The sequence below is a fragment of the Arabidopsis thaliana genome, chromosome 3, assembly GCF_000001735.4.
Source record: "Arabidopsis thaliana chromosome 3, partial sequence".
NCBI classification, from domain to species: domain Eukaryota; kingdom Viridiplantae; phylum Streptophyta; class Magnoliopsida; order Brassicales; family Brassicaceae; genus Arabidopsis; species Arabidopsis thaliana.
In genome coordinates, this window is record NC_003074.8 from 12,033,648 (window position 1) to 12,049,553 (window position 15,906).

General features: G+C 44.4%; 3 pseudogenes across 3 annotated transcripts; 2 read left to right on the plus strand and 1 right to left on the minus strand.

The window, feature by feature from the left end:
- Positions 1-72: 72 nt before the first annotated feature.
- Positions 73-5,041, minus strand: AT3G30413 (annotated as a pseudogene; the record flags this gene model as incomplete). The annotated part of the gene is made up of 1 exon: positions 73-5,041.
- Positions 5,042-5,413: 372 nt separating this feature from the next.
- Positions 5,414-7,395, plus strand: AT3G30415 (annotated as a pseudogene). Its single transcript has one exon.
- A 2,664-nt stretch (positions 7,396-10,059) lies between these two features.
- AT3G30416 lies at positions 10,060-15,574 on the plus strand (annotated as a pseudogene; the record flags this gene model as incomplete). The annotated part of the gene is made up of 1 exon: positions 10,060-15,574.
- Positions 15,575-15,906: the final 332 nt, after the last annotated feature.

Genomic DNA, 15,906 nt, shown 5'->3' on the forward strand with positions numbered 1-15,906 from the left:
TTTATTAGAACAATCTTCAAACTAATCAATCACATATAAGTTTTGAAAGGCCCCGATCAGTCGTTCCTTTCAAGGAATCCCGACTCATCTATAACGCATCCTAGAATCCTTAGACTCGAGGTCTAGGATTCCCTCACCTTCCTTCACGTTGTTCGGTCGATCCGACGCTTCTTCTTCCTTGTCGGCCACAGTCCGGCTACCGAACCTCCGACTATTTATTCTCCCGAGAGGGCGAGAGTTTATTGGTGAGTTTCCGGTGTTTTTCTGTGTGTTGTGGTATCCTAAATGATCTTGGGCGCCCTTCCTTAAATAGGGGACGAATAGATGCTTTTCGAATCAACACATTTGTTCCTTGCACCTTTCCGAAGAGTTGCACCTTTCCGAAGAGTTGCATCTTTTCGCCCGTAACTGCTCGCCCTTATCCTTTGGACAAGCAACCGTTCGACCATAACCGCCTAAATAACCGTCCGGATAACCGCCCAGTTGGTCGGACAGTCGACCAGCTACCTCGAGCTCAATCGTCACTCGTCCAGCTGCCTCGAGCTCAACTGTCAGTCGTCCAGCTGCCCAAGCTAGAATGTCACTCGACCTGAGTAACCGTCACTCCTTCAGCTGAGCTTGAGCTTCGGGCGAGCTGACCCAACTGATTTCCTTATGATTCTAGCTTAGCCCGCATGATTTCCCCTTTGTCCGAGCTTGTGGCCAGCTACTTCTCACTTGTCTGAGACTCCACCTTCTTCTCTCGGACCAAGTCCTAGCCAACGATCTTATTGAGGATCACGGGCATTACAAGTCTCCCCCCTTGAATTGGATTCGTCTCCGAATCCGCATCAAGTTGATCTTTACCCATCTCCTTGAACCACTCCGGAAAATTGGCCTTCATCTTATTCTCGGTTTCCCAAGTGTATTCTTCACGGCCTCGACAATTCCACAAGACTTTTAACAAATCCCATGATTTTCCCCGAGTCCCTTTCTTGATTCGATCCATGATCCGTACCAGCCGTGCTTCCACCGTCATGTTTTCTTTAATCCCGGGAGGTACATCTTCCATGCTTTTTTCTTGATCACTTAAACACTTCCGTAGTTGTGATACATGGAAGACGTTGTGAAACGCGTTTAGTTTTGGAGGAAGGTCAAGTTTGTATGCCACCGCCCCTACTCGTTCGATCACCTTGTACGGGCCAACATACCTTGGGCTTAACTTTTTCCTTGAGGTGAATTGCCCTGCCCCTTTGTAGGTCATCGCCTTTAAGTACACAAAATCTCCTACTTGGAATTCCAATTCCTTTCGACGCTTGTTGGCGTAGCTTTTCTGTCGATCTTGGGCTTCCTTTAACTTAATTTTTAAGAACTTCATTCTCTCCGTGGTTTCATATACGATCGTAGGTCCGAACAATCAACGTTCGCCCACTGGCGTCCAACATAACGGTGTTCTACAAGCTCGGCCATACAACGCCTCATAGGGAGACATACCAATACTAGCTTGAAAATTGTTATTGTATGCAAACTCTACTAACCTTAGATATTTCTCCCAGTTTCCTCCCCAATCCAAGATGCATGCCCTCAACATTCCTCGAGGGTTTGAATCGTTCGTTCGGATTGTCCGTCCGTCTGTGGGTGTTAGGCCGTACTTAGGTTCTTTCGAGTTCCTAAGGCCTTTTGAAAAGCCTTCCAAAACTTTGACGTGAACCTTGTGTCTCGGTCCGACACTATACTAACCGGAATCCCATGTAACATCCACCTTCTTTGCCTTAGATTCAACTCCGACTTGGTGAATATGTACTTTAAGCTTTTGTGGTCAGTATAGATTTGAACTTTAGCACCATACAACTATGATCGCCAAATCTTCAAGGCAAATACTACCGCGGCCATTTCCAAATCATGCGTAAGGTAATTCTTCTCATATTTCCGCAATTGCCTTGACGCGTATGCGATAACACTCCCCTTTTGCATTAGTACACATCCTAGTCCCACTATGGATGCGTCCGTATAAACCGTATAGGGCTCACCTTCCTCCGGTAAGACCAACACCGGTGCATTAGTCAATATGGCCTTTAACTCCAGGAAGCTTTTTTCGTAATCCTCCGACCAGTTGAATAAGGTGTCTTTTCCGGTCAGTCGAGTCATAGGTTGAGCCATGCTCACAAAACTCATTACGAACCTTCGGTAATACCCTGCTAGTCCGAGAAAACTCCAAATCTCGGTGGCATTCCTTGGTCGTGGCCACTCCTTTATTGACCGTATCTTCTCCGGATCAACCGATACTCCTTGGTCCGAGATAATATGGCCGAGAAAACCAACGCTCCTTTGCCAAAACGAGCATTTACTTAACTTCGCAAATAGCTCATGTTCCCTTAGCCGTTCCAGCACCACCCTTAGATGTTCTTGGTAAGCTTCCTAAGATTTCGTGTAAACAAGGATGTTGTCAATGAAGATGATAACAAACTCGTCTAAGAAATCTCGGAACACCCCATTCATCATTTTCATGAAGGCTGCTAGTGCATTGGTCAATCCGAATGGCATGACCACAAACTCAAAGTGGTCGTACCTTGTCCGGAAAGCCGTTTTCCTCACGTCCGTTGGTCTATGCGAATTTAGTGATATCCCGAGGCCAAGTCGATTTTTGAAAACCACTGTGCGCCTCCAAGTTGATCCATCAACTCATCTATCCGGGGTAAGGGATATTTGTTTTTCACTGTAACTTTATTCAATCCTCGATAGTCGATGCATAGCCTAAAGCTACCATCCTTCTTTTTCACAAACAGAACAGGTGCACCCCATGGTGAGCTACTCGGCCTGATGAATCCTTTATCCAACAACTCCTCCAACTGTTTCTTTAGCTCCGCCAATTCCGCCGGTGCCATCCGGTACGGAGCTTTAGATATGGGGGTTGTCCCGGGTTTGAGTTCTATCGTGAACGGGTCTGACCGGTCCGGTGGTACACCACTAACGGCCGCAAACACGTCCGAGAACTCGTTGACGATCGGAATGTCTTTCAACTTCGCACTCGCCCCAACTTCCTTGGTTGTGATCGTGGCTAAATATGCCTCACATCCTTTCCCGATCATCCTTTCAGCCTGGATTGCCGAGATTACCAAGCTTCACGAGGTTGTTCTTATTCCTTGAAATTTTAACATACCTTCGTCCCTCTTGAATTGTATCCGTCCTCGGTGACAATCTATGTGAGCCTTGTACTTCCCCAACCAGTCCATCTCTAAGATAACATCGTGTTTCTTTAGTGGAACAATGATTAGGTTCACTACAACCGAGATGCCCCGAACAAGTCCGGTAGGATACATTGCCTTTCTGCCGGCCGCTCGTACCATTCCATAATCCGTGTTTGGTTCTTTCCTGAACCCAGCTGATTGAACCAATTCCAGACTAACAAAACAATGTGTAGCCCCATAATCAAATAGAGTGTGCGTTTCTACGTCACCTACTCTCAAGGTCCCTACACATTCCCTTAGAATGTTGAGTACCTCCCCTTTCCCATATGCATGATGCAATGCAAATGCAGTTATAGAAATAATGAATAGGGAGTTGCGAGAACGTACCAGTGATCGCCCTGAAGTTTCCAGCATCATTAGCTTCCTCCGACAACTCATAAACTCGCGGTGCCACGGCTTGCCGCTTTGGGGGAGGCGGCAGTACGTTTCCCCCACGATTGTCCCTTTGTCCGCCTTGCTTCTCCGCAGTCAGCTTAGGGCACTCCCGCTTTAGATGTCCAACCTTCCCGCAATAGAAACAAGTCCTTGTCTCTTCACCGAGAACCTTGGACTGTCCTGGTTCCATTCTCGGGAAGCTCTGGATCGCATGGTCCTTGCTTCCACACTGGCCACATGCACCTATGGCCTTCCAGCAAGTTCCGCTGTGGCTCTTACCACAGGTCACACATTCCCCGGTCTTAGCATCGGACTTGGTGTTATCCACCTTGTCGAATTTCCTTTTCTTATCCGCGGGTTGGGTGGGTTGATTGTTCTGGATCGGAGCTTTCTCCCGATTCAAGTACCTTTCTTCCTCAATTCCTTCCTCAATCATCACTGCCCTTTCAACTAATTCGAAAACCGAGTTGAATGTCCGGACCAAACAATGGTTGCGGATCTCTATCCTTAGTCTGCGGATAAATCGGCGCACTTGGGCTTGTTCCTCCTCAAGTTCACGGCCCACATAACGCCTAAGGCGGTTAAACTCCTCATCATATTCACGCACCGTGCGATTCCCTTGAACTAGGTCAAGGTACACACATTCAAGCCTGTCCCAAGCCTCCGGTGGAAAGTACTTCTTGTTAAACTCGTTTTCGAAATCCGTAAAGGACCGGACCTCGTCCCCTCTGCGTTTCTTGACGGTTAACCACCAGTTATAGGCGTCTCCTTCAAGGAAGTGGACCGCAATGTCCCTTTGGGAATCCTCAGGGCAGCGAGTAGACTTGAAGTTCCTTTTGAGTCTACTCCTCCACTCATCGGCCACAATCGGGTCCGTACTGCCCATGAAGTGTCTCGTGCCCAGCCTTGAGACATGTTCGAGAAGGCTCAGATAGTCTCCCCTTTTCCGCCCATGATTCGGTTGCAGATTCACTTCCACAACTTCCGAGTCATCGTCATTTTGGTTATCCACTCTTTGGACCACTGGATCCGCTACAACGGCCTTGGTTAATGTGGCTAGTTGCGCCATCAATCCCTTCATCAAATCCCACTCTTCTTGGGTCGTTGGAGTATTGTTCCGGTTATATGTGCTGTCCCTTGCACCGCTACTCTCCGATGCTTCCTCATTTATGGACTTCTTCCCGGTCTCAGGTTCAGCTGAGTCTGTCCCATCGAGCATCGTCCCGATTCTAGTTTTCTCGTTGATCATTGTTTCCTCCTCAACCAAAGTCTCCTCGACAATGCCCTTGTCCTTCTTACTCTTTCCCGTTTTGCTGCTCTTACCCATCTGCGAAACCTCCAAAGTTAATCCACATAACTCATAGTAAAATCGCAAAAGAGTAAAGAACAACTACCGCGAGATTCTCAAGCCGACGAGTGGTGATACCCCTTAACCCAATACCTAGTCCTAGAACCAAGCACGCGCATCAGTCCGGCCGATTCTCGGCAGGTTAGTTAAGACCCGCCGGTCCTCCGCTGAGCCGCGTCCCCGCCTCAGCCGATCCCTTGCCTGGACCGAGTCTTGTGTAGGATGCACATGACCTGATTCTACCCAACCCACTAGTCGTTCCTTTCAAGGAATCCCGACTCATCTATAACGCATCCTAGAATCCTTAGACTCGAGGTCTAGGATTCCCTAACCTTCCTTCACGTTGTTCGGTCGATCTGATTCGGTAGTCCAGCTACCGAATCCTCCGACTATTTATTCTCCCGAGAGGGCCAGAGTTTAATGGTGAGTTTCCGGTGTTTTTCTGTGTCTTGTGGTGTCCCAAATGGTCATGGGAGTCGTTCCTTATATAGGGGACAAATAGATGCTTTCCGAATCAACACATCCGTTCCTTGCACCTTTCCGAAGAGTTGCACCTTTCCGAAGAGTTGTATCTCTTCGCCCTTAACTGCTCGCCCTTCTCCACCCTTTGGGCAAGCAGCCATTCGACCATAACCGCCCAAGTAACCGTCCGGATAACCGCCCAGCTGGTCGGACAGTCGACCAGTTACCTTGAGCTCAACCGTCACTCGTCCAGGTGCCTCGAGCTTAACTGTCACTCGTCCAGCTGCCCGAGCTAGACTGTCACTCGACCTGAGTAACCGTCACTCCTTCCAGCTGAGCTTGAGCTTCGGGTGAGCTGACCCAGCTGATTCCCTTATGATCCTAGCTTAGCCTGCATGATTTCCCCTTTGTCCGAGCTTATGGCCAGCTCCTTCTCACTTGTCTGAGACTCCACCTTCTTCTCTCGGACCAAGTCCTAGCCAACGATCCTATTGAAGATCGCGGGCGATACAAGTTTGGACAGAGGTACGCAACATCAACAACCTGATTTGCTCCTGTCAGATCCTAAAGCTACCTAGCTCACAAACACAGCAACAACAGTGTACTCTCTTTGTTCACTCACCAATGAAACCCACAAGACAAGTTCTTCTTTAGTTTTCTAATCTTCCACTTTTCACAAGTAAAGTGGCTAACCCTAATAAGAGACCAACACTTCTCTTATATCTTGTCTTGGAAAAGGAGGATGCTTCACTTTATCCAACAGGTCCAAGAGTAACTCCTCATCATTTTCTAGATACTAGGCCCACGTCCTATACCTGACGACTTCGTCTCCTTTGTCTAAAGTGATACATCTTTTCTTCACTCCAACCAACACGCCACGCTGGCAAAAGCAACTGCTACTTCCCCGCTTCCTCTGTTCTGCTCTGTGTTGCTTCAGACATGCCTGTTGAACTTTAGACACTCTGTTTCTTCAGGTTGCTCCTGATGCTACACATCTTTATGTCAGGAAAACTGCTGGTTATCATAGTAGAACTCAGGTAATGCCTAAGTCCTTGTTTTGATTGCTTAGCCGGATCATATTGTCCATGATAAGATCATTGGTTTTGAATTGGTTGCTTAGCCGGAGTAATAAGCCTTTTGATCATTCTACTCCAGTTTATGCATATGATTATGGCCTCTTGTGATTTTGTGCTGCTGAAACTTTACCTTATCAAAGTTTGCGATTTTGATTGCAGGAATAACTGCGGCGTCGAGGATAGCAGCGGAGTTGGGGATTCCACTAACACATCGAGGTGTTGCAACTAGTGTAAGGCTTCTCATTGGTCATTCAAGGAAGGGAGGGACATACCCTCTGTTTGTTGTAGAGAATGCAGCTGACCCGGATACAACACTTGTCGTTTATATGGGTTTCAAAACTTTACCTTCTCTTCCACAAAAACTAATGGACCATGGTCTCCCTTTTGATACACCAGCTGCTGCGGTTGAACGTGGAACCACTCCTCTACTCAACTACAATGTACAATAAGCAACCAAACCATACTTTCTTGATAGGAACCAACGATCAAGAGATGGTATGTTACTTGAGTTCTTAAGGCTTTTGGGATATTTTACAGGTTTTTGCTGAGCTTAAAGATTTTGCAACTGAGATTCAGTCAGCTGGATTGGTGTCACCAACACCCATTATCATAGGGAAAGTCGTCGAGCTCTCGCCTTTATGGCCACATTGTATGAAAGAATCCTCCTGCCTTGTAGAGACCCAATAGATATTTCACTCTTATTTTACGGGCGACTGGCTTCCATCGACATGACGGTGAACTTTTAGGAGGTATGGAGCTATAATGGTTGAGAGATGTAATTAACAAAAAAGAAAGCTGATATTTTTTTTATGTCCCGTGTCCTTCAATTGTTTTGGGACAATGGCAATGGCAATGTTAATGTAATAAACAAGTTTCAGTCAGTGCCATTGCGACTAAATTTGCCACCACAAGACCAAGTGTCGTTGGCTCAATTGGTAAAAGACCCTAGACAAAGCTTAGAGGCCACCGGTTCGAGTGACACTTGAGACGAAACTAATGTTACATACTGCGGTTTTGGGCCTAAGGGATTACTGGTTTCGGCCCAGAACCTCCTAGTATTCAGAAGAAAAAAAAAATCCACCACAAGATGATGGCTTTAAAATCTTAATAGTCAAAAATTCAAATTGAAGTTTCTATCCTTGTATAAATAAGTCAGAGATTATTGGTCTTTTTGTCACGTGTCAAGAAAGATTAACAAAACATTCTTCTTCTATCAAGTAACAATGTTATATAGCATAAGAGAGAAAAATGGGCATGAATCGAAGAAGAGCTAATACATAATGTTGTAAAGATGGCACAAGAAGAAACGATGCTTCGTCTGGCTATGATTAATGTTTAACGATTGACGACTACATCAATAGTGATAACCACGTGGTCAACATGATTACTCGGGCCTTGAATTGATTTCGTCACGGTGCTTTTCTTATTGTTAGTGATTACCACTTGATCAGCGTATTTACTCTGACCATGAATTTGATTTGGTCATGGTGCTTTCTTCTTTTTGGTGGTGATGACCACTTTATCCGTAGCTTTGTCAAGCAACGGTTGCCTTCTTTAGAGCTGGTGGGAAAAACTAAGTCAAAGTATAGAAACAGAACCACAACTAAACATCACTAAGCAAGTAAGATAATCTCTCTAGGACAATCAATAATCATCTCTTTTCGAGTTCGTGGGTTAAAAATGACACAGTTTTTGAATCAAAAGCATAGACCAGGCAAACAACAATATATTCAAGTTGGCATTAGACCACACATCACATAATCAGCTAAAACACGTAATAACCAAACATATTCAACTATGTAAAGATTACACAACAAACCAACAGTCAGGAGTTTCAAAGCATAGACCACACAAGCAGCTAATATATTTAAGTTAGTATTAGACTACACAGTACACAGATTCAAGTAAGTGAAATATATTGAACAACTAACAAATTCAAGCCAAAGCTTCAAAAGCATAGATTAGATACAAAGAATAGGTCATGCAACTACGAAAAGATTTCAAGTCATGGGTTCGAATTACACAACGCACCAATGAAAGAATATACACAAACCAACCGAATCAAGTAATAGCTTCAAAGCATAGACCACACAAGCAACCAATAAATTCAAGTTACCATTAAACCACACAGTTGACAACTTGACATTACACATGTTCAAGTAGCTGAAAACCATGTAATTCCAATAATAAATTCAATCCAAAGCTTCAAATACAAAGAGCTTTGGACACCCTTTCAACCAACTGCATGAGCAAATTTATACATGTATTATATATATGCCTTTTTACTTGTGATTTTACTCAATCACTCACATGTCTCTCCTATAAGTTCATAGATCAAATTAGTAAGCCGTGGGTTTTACTTATAGACACAATGTGGTTGTGTTTTAGTCAAAGAGCTCCCAAAAATCATACGAGTAAGGGAGTTATTCAAACCGAAAGAGGGACTAAGCCTTGGGTTTTTTACAGACACAATGTGACTATGTTCTACTCAGAGAGCTTACAAAAATCAGACGAGTGAGGAAGTTTTTTGAACTGACAATGGGACTAAGCCGTGGGTACTGTCTTCCCGTTTCAGGACAAACATTAACATAAGTTAGAGATATTAGCTGAAGAGATTATGTAGTCCTCAAAGCCTTCTCTTCTTGGATCATCGACAAACTTGTTGAGAAGAATGCTTTCTATGGTTCCTTATACAAACTACAATATTGTTAAGCAAAGATAAGTCCTTCGATGCCAATTTCAATTTCAGTTATTTTTGATCTTTTATATCAGCAAAGAGATTGTGAAACTGAAAACCACAAATTCGAGATTCTACCTGAAGATATTATGCGAATTGGTGTGGAAAAATCCTCGAGAAACTCTCTGTGAAGAAGCATGCGAAAGAAAGAAAACCCAGAAATCTCTGATTAATCAATTGCACACATAAATCATGTAAATTAAAACAGAGACAAGAAACGATTATATAAATTTTGAAACCCTAACAAGTTCATTCGAAGCAACAAACATAAATCTTCCATTGATTTTTGTGAAACGAGTTAATCAAAAACAGAAACGAGAGAAAGAAGTTTAAAGAAAATCGATTTTTGGAGATTCTGAAACCCTAGTTAGTTAATTCGATGAAATCTACCAAAGAGAAAAAACGTAAATTTTGATTAATCGAAGAACTTGAACACGATTATTAAACTTTAGAACCCAAAAACAGAAGAAAAATATAATAAAATCACCAATAAACGAAATCAGAATGCGGATTTGAAGCCCTAATCATCGATTTCACAAACATAAAAGAAAGACTAAACAATCGATTAACCATATGAAATTGAAATTGTCAATATCGTCTTCGTTGCAGAGAATAATGGAAAGTTGGGAACTTTAGTGCTTTTGATAAAACAAGTGCTAACGTTAACAAAAACACCAATAACGGCTACTAACACGTGCCATTTTAGAAAGAAATAGAAGGTTATGATTTGTGTCTCTTGTGTGTCCGTGAATGTGGCGGTGTAATAAAATATACCGAAAAAACCACAAAAAAAATTCCAATTATAGACAAAATCAAACCTTTTTTTTTTCTTTAATTCAATTCCAAAATGGGCTTTGTTGGCTAATGGGCCAAGAGAATTACATAGATACAAAATAAAAGACACCCAAATCTAAACCCTAGAAAAACAAGATTTGAAGAAGGCAATAAGGACTGTTCCTTTGCAGACAAGATATTGACAACAAACCTTTGATTGGAGCTAGCAAATCCTGCTGCAAACCAATCCGAGAAACAAGTCAAACCCAAAACATTCTTTTCGGGAAAGAGAGCACCGCCACAACCGTCTCACACGATTCGCGACGATATGATAGATACCTTCAGCAATCGAGAAATTGACACTGGCATACCTCAAGTGCCCGACGCACTCGGCTTACCTCGCTAAACCCAGCAGCAATCTGACCCGAGCAGGATCCCTCGCGCCGAATCTTGTTCACACCAGACAAAGGAGTAGAAACGGATCATGTTCAGGTTGCATGACCTCCTGCCGCGCCTACCGCCCTCGCAGTAGCTACAATTGACGAAGCAACCGTCGCATCAGAAGCAGCTAAAGGTGCTGCACAAAGACATACCACAACAACAGATCGAGGCACCCACTTAGACGACCTCATTCAAACCATCCTTGATCTGCTCAACGGCCAAGAATCACGAACAACCGAAGGGATTGATGCCCTTTTCATAGAACAAGTCCCTTCCCAGAGTAAGATCGAGCGACTTCAACGCCGAAAACGCACCTCCAAACCTTATGACGATCAAGATGGACAACAGTCTCTGCGAATTACAGTCGCAGAACGCTCAAAGACCCAGTGTCGCGGACCAGCGTCTGTTATTGTAGGATTCATCGACGAGCATTCTTGTAGTAGCCCACAAAATGACCACAACCTTCAGAACGACCTCAACCTGCAGAGTGGCCATAACCTGTAGAACAACCACAACTTGCAGAGTGGCCACAACCTGCTGAGCTGCCACAACCTAGAGCGGCCACAACCTGCAGAGCGGCAATAACCTCTAGAACGGCCACATCTTGTAGAACGGCCACAACTTGCAGAGCGGCCACAACCTGTAGAGCGGCCACAACCTAGAGCGGCCACAACCTGCGGAGCGGCCATAACCTGCAGACCGGCCACAACCTGGAGAGCGGCCACAACCTGCAGATCGGCCACAACTTGCAAAACGGCCACAATTTGTAGAGCGGCCACAACTTGCAGAGCAGCCTCAACTTGCCAAGCGCGAACTATCCGCAGAGCGGTCATAATTCGAACGATCACTATCTCTTGACAGGTCAAGATCTGCCAAAGGACCAAAATTTTCCAAATAACCGAACTCTAGAGGGCAGACAGATCTTTTCAGATCGACCTGTTGAAGATAAAAACCGATCCCGCAATCTGGAGCTTGCACAACTAAACGTCGTAATAAGGGACATGTCTTCCTAAATGCATCGGCCACCACCGCGGCGCCCGAACTAGAAAGGGTGTTGGAAGAAACACAACGCTTGCCCTTCACGGCGCGTCTCTCCGCAGTCCGCGTTCGTCACTTTAACAAAGTCAAGTTAATACCATACAACAGTTTTACCGACTCCAAAATCTTCCTTAAATCGATGTGCATTGCCATCAATGGTGCACATTTTTTTGCTAAAAAGAGTGATGCTGGAAGTTGCCAAATGTTTGTAAAAAACATTTTTCTCACGAATCAAACCTAATTCAATCCATAGCTACCGAGAGCTTACGTCTTTATTCCTGCAGCACCACTAGGCTTTCATGATTAAGGAGGCCACAAACGATGACTTATGGACCATGTCTAAGCGAACCGCTCAGAACCTTTATTGAAAGATTCAAGAAGGTCGTCTCAAACATAGCCATACCTGACGATGCGGCTATCGGTGATCTACAAAACGCGTTGAGTTTCAGATCACGGTTTCGAAAAGACCTTATCACCGCTCGGCCATCAACTTTGGACGAAGCCTTGCACAGCGCCAACCGATAAATCAAAATTGAAGAAGAAAAGGCTGCAATGGTGGAACGCCAACCAAAGACATCTACGCCAAAAGAGAAAGCTAGCGACGAACACTATGAACCGCGTTAGCACTATGATCGTGACTACGCCAGAAACGATAAAGGAAAGAAAGGTTCGACATTCGCCATCAACAATCGAGACAAACAACAACATCACAAACCTTGGAACAAGTACTACCGCGATTCCGACACAAAACGTTCTTATTGTGAATTTCACAAATTCGTTGCTCATTCCACCGACGACTGCCGACAACTTCAGCTTCTATTACTTTCTAAGTTTAAGAACGGAAATATTGAGGTCTAACACGATCGACACCACCTAAATTCTCATAGACACAACGTTGAAAGAGTTTGTCGGGGTAAACCCCTTGGTTGCAGCTTCATTGGGATTGAAAAGTCGGTCTTGGCAGCCTTGGGAGGAAAACATCAGCTGTAGGTGAGCAACTGGGTCGGCTTGAGGGGTGTGCTTGATTCCCTACTCTTTAAATGTTTCCATTGAGGTGCTCGGCTGTCTTTTCGGTGGGATCGGTGGTTTTGTCGAAACCTTTTGTTTTGCAATGTTGGTTTTATCCTCCTCAATTTTGACGACCTCTTTGAATTTCCAGATGAAACTTCGAAGTGATTCTTTCACAGTTTGGGACACTTTCCACATGTCAGCGTTAGAGGCACCTTTCTCTATGAATACTCCATAGTTTTTCTAGAAAACTAGTGGTGAGTTTGTAGAAGCTGTCGATCGAATTGGCTTCGAGTCGAGAGTACCAAGTGAGAGCTACACCACTTTGATATTCTACAAAAAGTTGGCAGCTTCCAGCATCTCGCTCCTCGTTGGAGAAGTGTGCGAGGCCGATCGCGATGCGTACAAATGTCAGAAATGGCTTTAGGTCAACGAGTCCTTCATAGTTAGCTAACTTAATTTTGCTGATGTGGCGAATAGGAACGTCGGAGATGCGTGAAGTGAAAGAAGAACCTTACGTGTCATCGAACAACTTATCTAATTCTGGTGCCAAGCTGACGGCGCGATGCATCTTGGATGACATATCCTACAACTTGGTTCGTCGTTGTCGGAGATCCTGATCGCGTGCACTGATATCATTGTCTTCTGTTCAGCGTGTTCAAGTATTGACGTTTGGCATGTTGTCACGGTTCAACATGTTTTTGCGGGTGTGCTCGTCGATGGACCCAACGACGATGGAAGTCGGCATGTTGCTTCGATTCACTAGTCTTTCCATGATTGGAGTTCGTTGGAATAGAATTGCTTCGTTATCACTGAGCTATCAAATGGCTCGAACTGCGAAGTACTGGAGTTGCTCGATCTAATTATGCGAGGCCTTCTAGGCAGCGACGATTGCGTTGATACGTTTGGCAGTTCTTGCATCATGTAGGTCGAGTCGGTCGTGGAAGGATCGAATGACTTCGTTGAGATTGGTTCCTTGTGGTGTTGTTTTTTTGAGTTCAGTGGGAATACGAGAGGAGCTGCGACTAGAGGTGGTGTCGTTGGCCGAGCTGGCGGTGCGGCATGAGGCGCGCTAGACTAGACTCCTTGTTCATTCGAGGTTTTCGTCAGCTCGTCGTAGCTTTCCGAGATTACTCGCAACATTGTATCTGATCGTCAATAGAAAAAGAAAGCTTTGCCTAGGCCCACGGTGGACGCTAATTGTTTGTACTGAGGTTGTAACAATAAATAACTAAGGGGTTTTGGGGAGAACAGAGCAGCTTCTTTATTAATGATGAACGAGAATAGTAATTAACAGAACAGAAAACCAAAAGTACAGAACGGAGAACCAGAAAATATAGAACAGAAAACCAGAAAATACAAAGCCGACAACCAAAAGTACAGAACGGATAACCAAAAGTACAGAACGGAGAACCAAACGTACAGAATGGAAAACCAGAAAATAAGATATAAAGAGTTAGACAGCAATTCTCTCTTAAATTCTCTGAGTAGTGTCTTAGGGTCTGGACCTATAGGCAAGGAGCTGATCTAGGGTTCTCTTTGTCTCTCTTACGATTTCTCCTTTCTGCCCTTCTAAATTTAACGGGCTAGGCCGAGCTGTGATGGCCCGAGATGACATGTCGTTGGGCCGAGCAGTCTTTATTTGGGACGAGCCGTCAGTCTGATGGGTTGTTGTTCTGATGGGTCGCTCTTTCTTGTTTGGAGCTGATAATAGGTTTTTTAGTCAATTATCCTAAAACACCAATCATATCGTTGTAGTATTTTAGGTTGTCAATCCAAATGGGTGTGATGCTAATAATCAAGATGTGATCAGAAGTCACTAAGTCAAACCAAGCAATAACAGGTTTTGGTGTGTTCTAGCAGTTCTAAGTGAACATGAAGAAAACAGAAATTCAAGCAGAAACAATAAAACACTCGACCAACACAGCTCTTTGCAGAGCACTGGGTGGGATCGAGTGACAGGTCGAGTAACAGACATAAAGTATAACAGGGATACTCGACTGCACAGTCTGTTGCCCGACAACTGGGTGGTCGAGTATCAGGTCGAGTAACAGTAAAGAATTGCAGAAACTAAGGAACAGATGACAAGATGCAGTAAACAACAGTAGAGTAAACAAAGAATTCAATCAGATAAAGAATTCCCGAGGATGGGGTAATTGAGTAGTTTCGTTTCCTCAGTTTACAGGTGATTGACATGCTCAATAAATTTACCCTAGACAACAAGTTCATTAACCATATCTAAGTGCCACCGCAACAGAGACTCTCAAGTTAACCTAGTCCCAGACTCAATCACCATTGACGAGAGCTAACCTAACAGGCATTACGAATCAACAAGTTAAAGCCAAAACGCTCCCTGCAACCAATACCTTGGTACAGGGTCACGAATCTCTGGAATTAGTGGTTCAAACATTTCATCGAACACCTTTTGGGCGCGGAAATGTCTTGGCTCAAATTCCAGTTGATCAGAAAGCAATAGGCATTAAGAACAACTAATCCAGAAGGGATCTATCAACCAATACTCAATCACCTAGCATACTGAGAATTCTACACTACTCTAACCCATCCTCAGAAATCTATTCACTACTCAGACATCATAACAGAAAGCATAAACGTTGAACAGGTTGAAGACATGATAACAACAGTGTAATAGCAGGATGATAACATAATGAACAACAGCAAACGAAAATCAAGAACAAAAACTGAATACTGAATACTGAATATATAAAGAGAAATCCGGATTACAAATGGTCTAGAACACAAGGTCTGCGGAAATAAAACTAGATAAAAACTTCTTGTCTGCGAAAATGTGAAGTACATGCTACTTATAGCCAAATATTCTGAAACCCTAATACTTAAAACGACGAAGTATTGGGACGGATTAAGAACTGTACTCGACCCATGTGGTCGAGTGAGAGGTCGAGTGAATAGTTGGAGTCTTCTTTTCTTCCCTGTGCTCGAGTGTCTGGTTGAGTGCGGAATGAAGAAGGCTCTGAAGCTTGTCATCGAGTATGCAGTCGAGTGGTGTGATGGTGATACTCGACTTCCGGGTAGAGTGATGAGGTCGAGTAGTGGTCTGGCAATGGGATGAAGATCGAGTGGTGTGATGGTGATACTCGACGTGATCGAGTGGTGGTCAGAAGATGGAGATGAAGGCACTCGACCTGGGGGTCGAGTGATGTGATCGAGTGGTGGTCAGAAGATGGAGATGAAGTCACTCGACCTGGGGGTCGAGTGATGTGATTGAGTGGTGGTGTCTTCTACTCGGCCTAGGGGTCGAGTGGTCTCTTGAGATCTTGAAGCTCCTACTCGACCTCTAGGTCGAGTGGTTTGTCATGATCAGGTCTGCTTCTTCCAGTTAGCTCGTTAACAGCTCCAAATCACCTGAAATCAACATAAATATGCAGAATGCATGCAACCCTA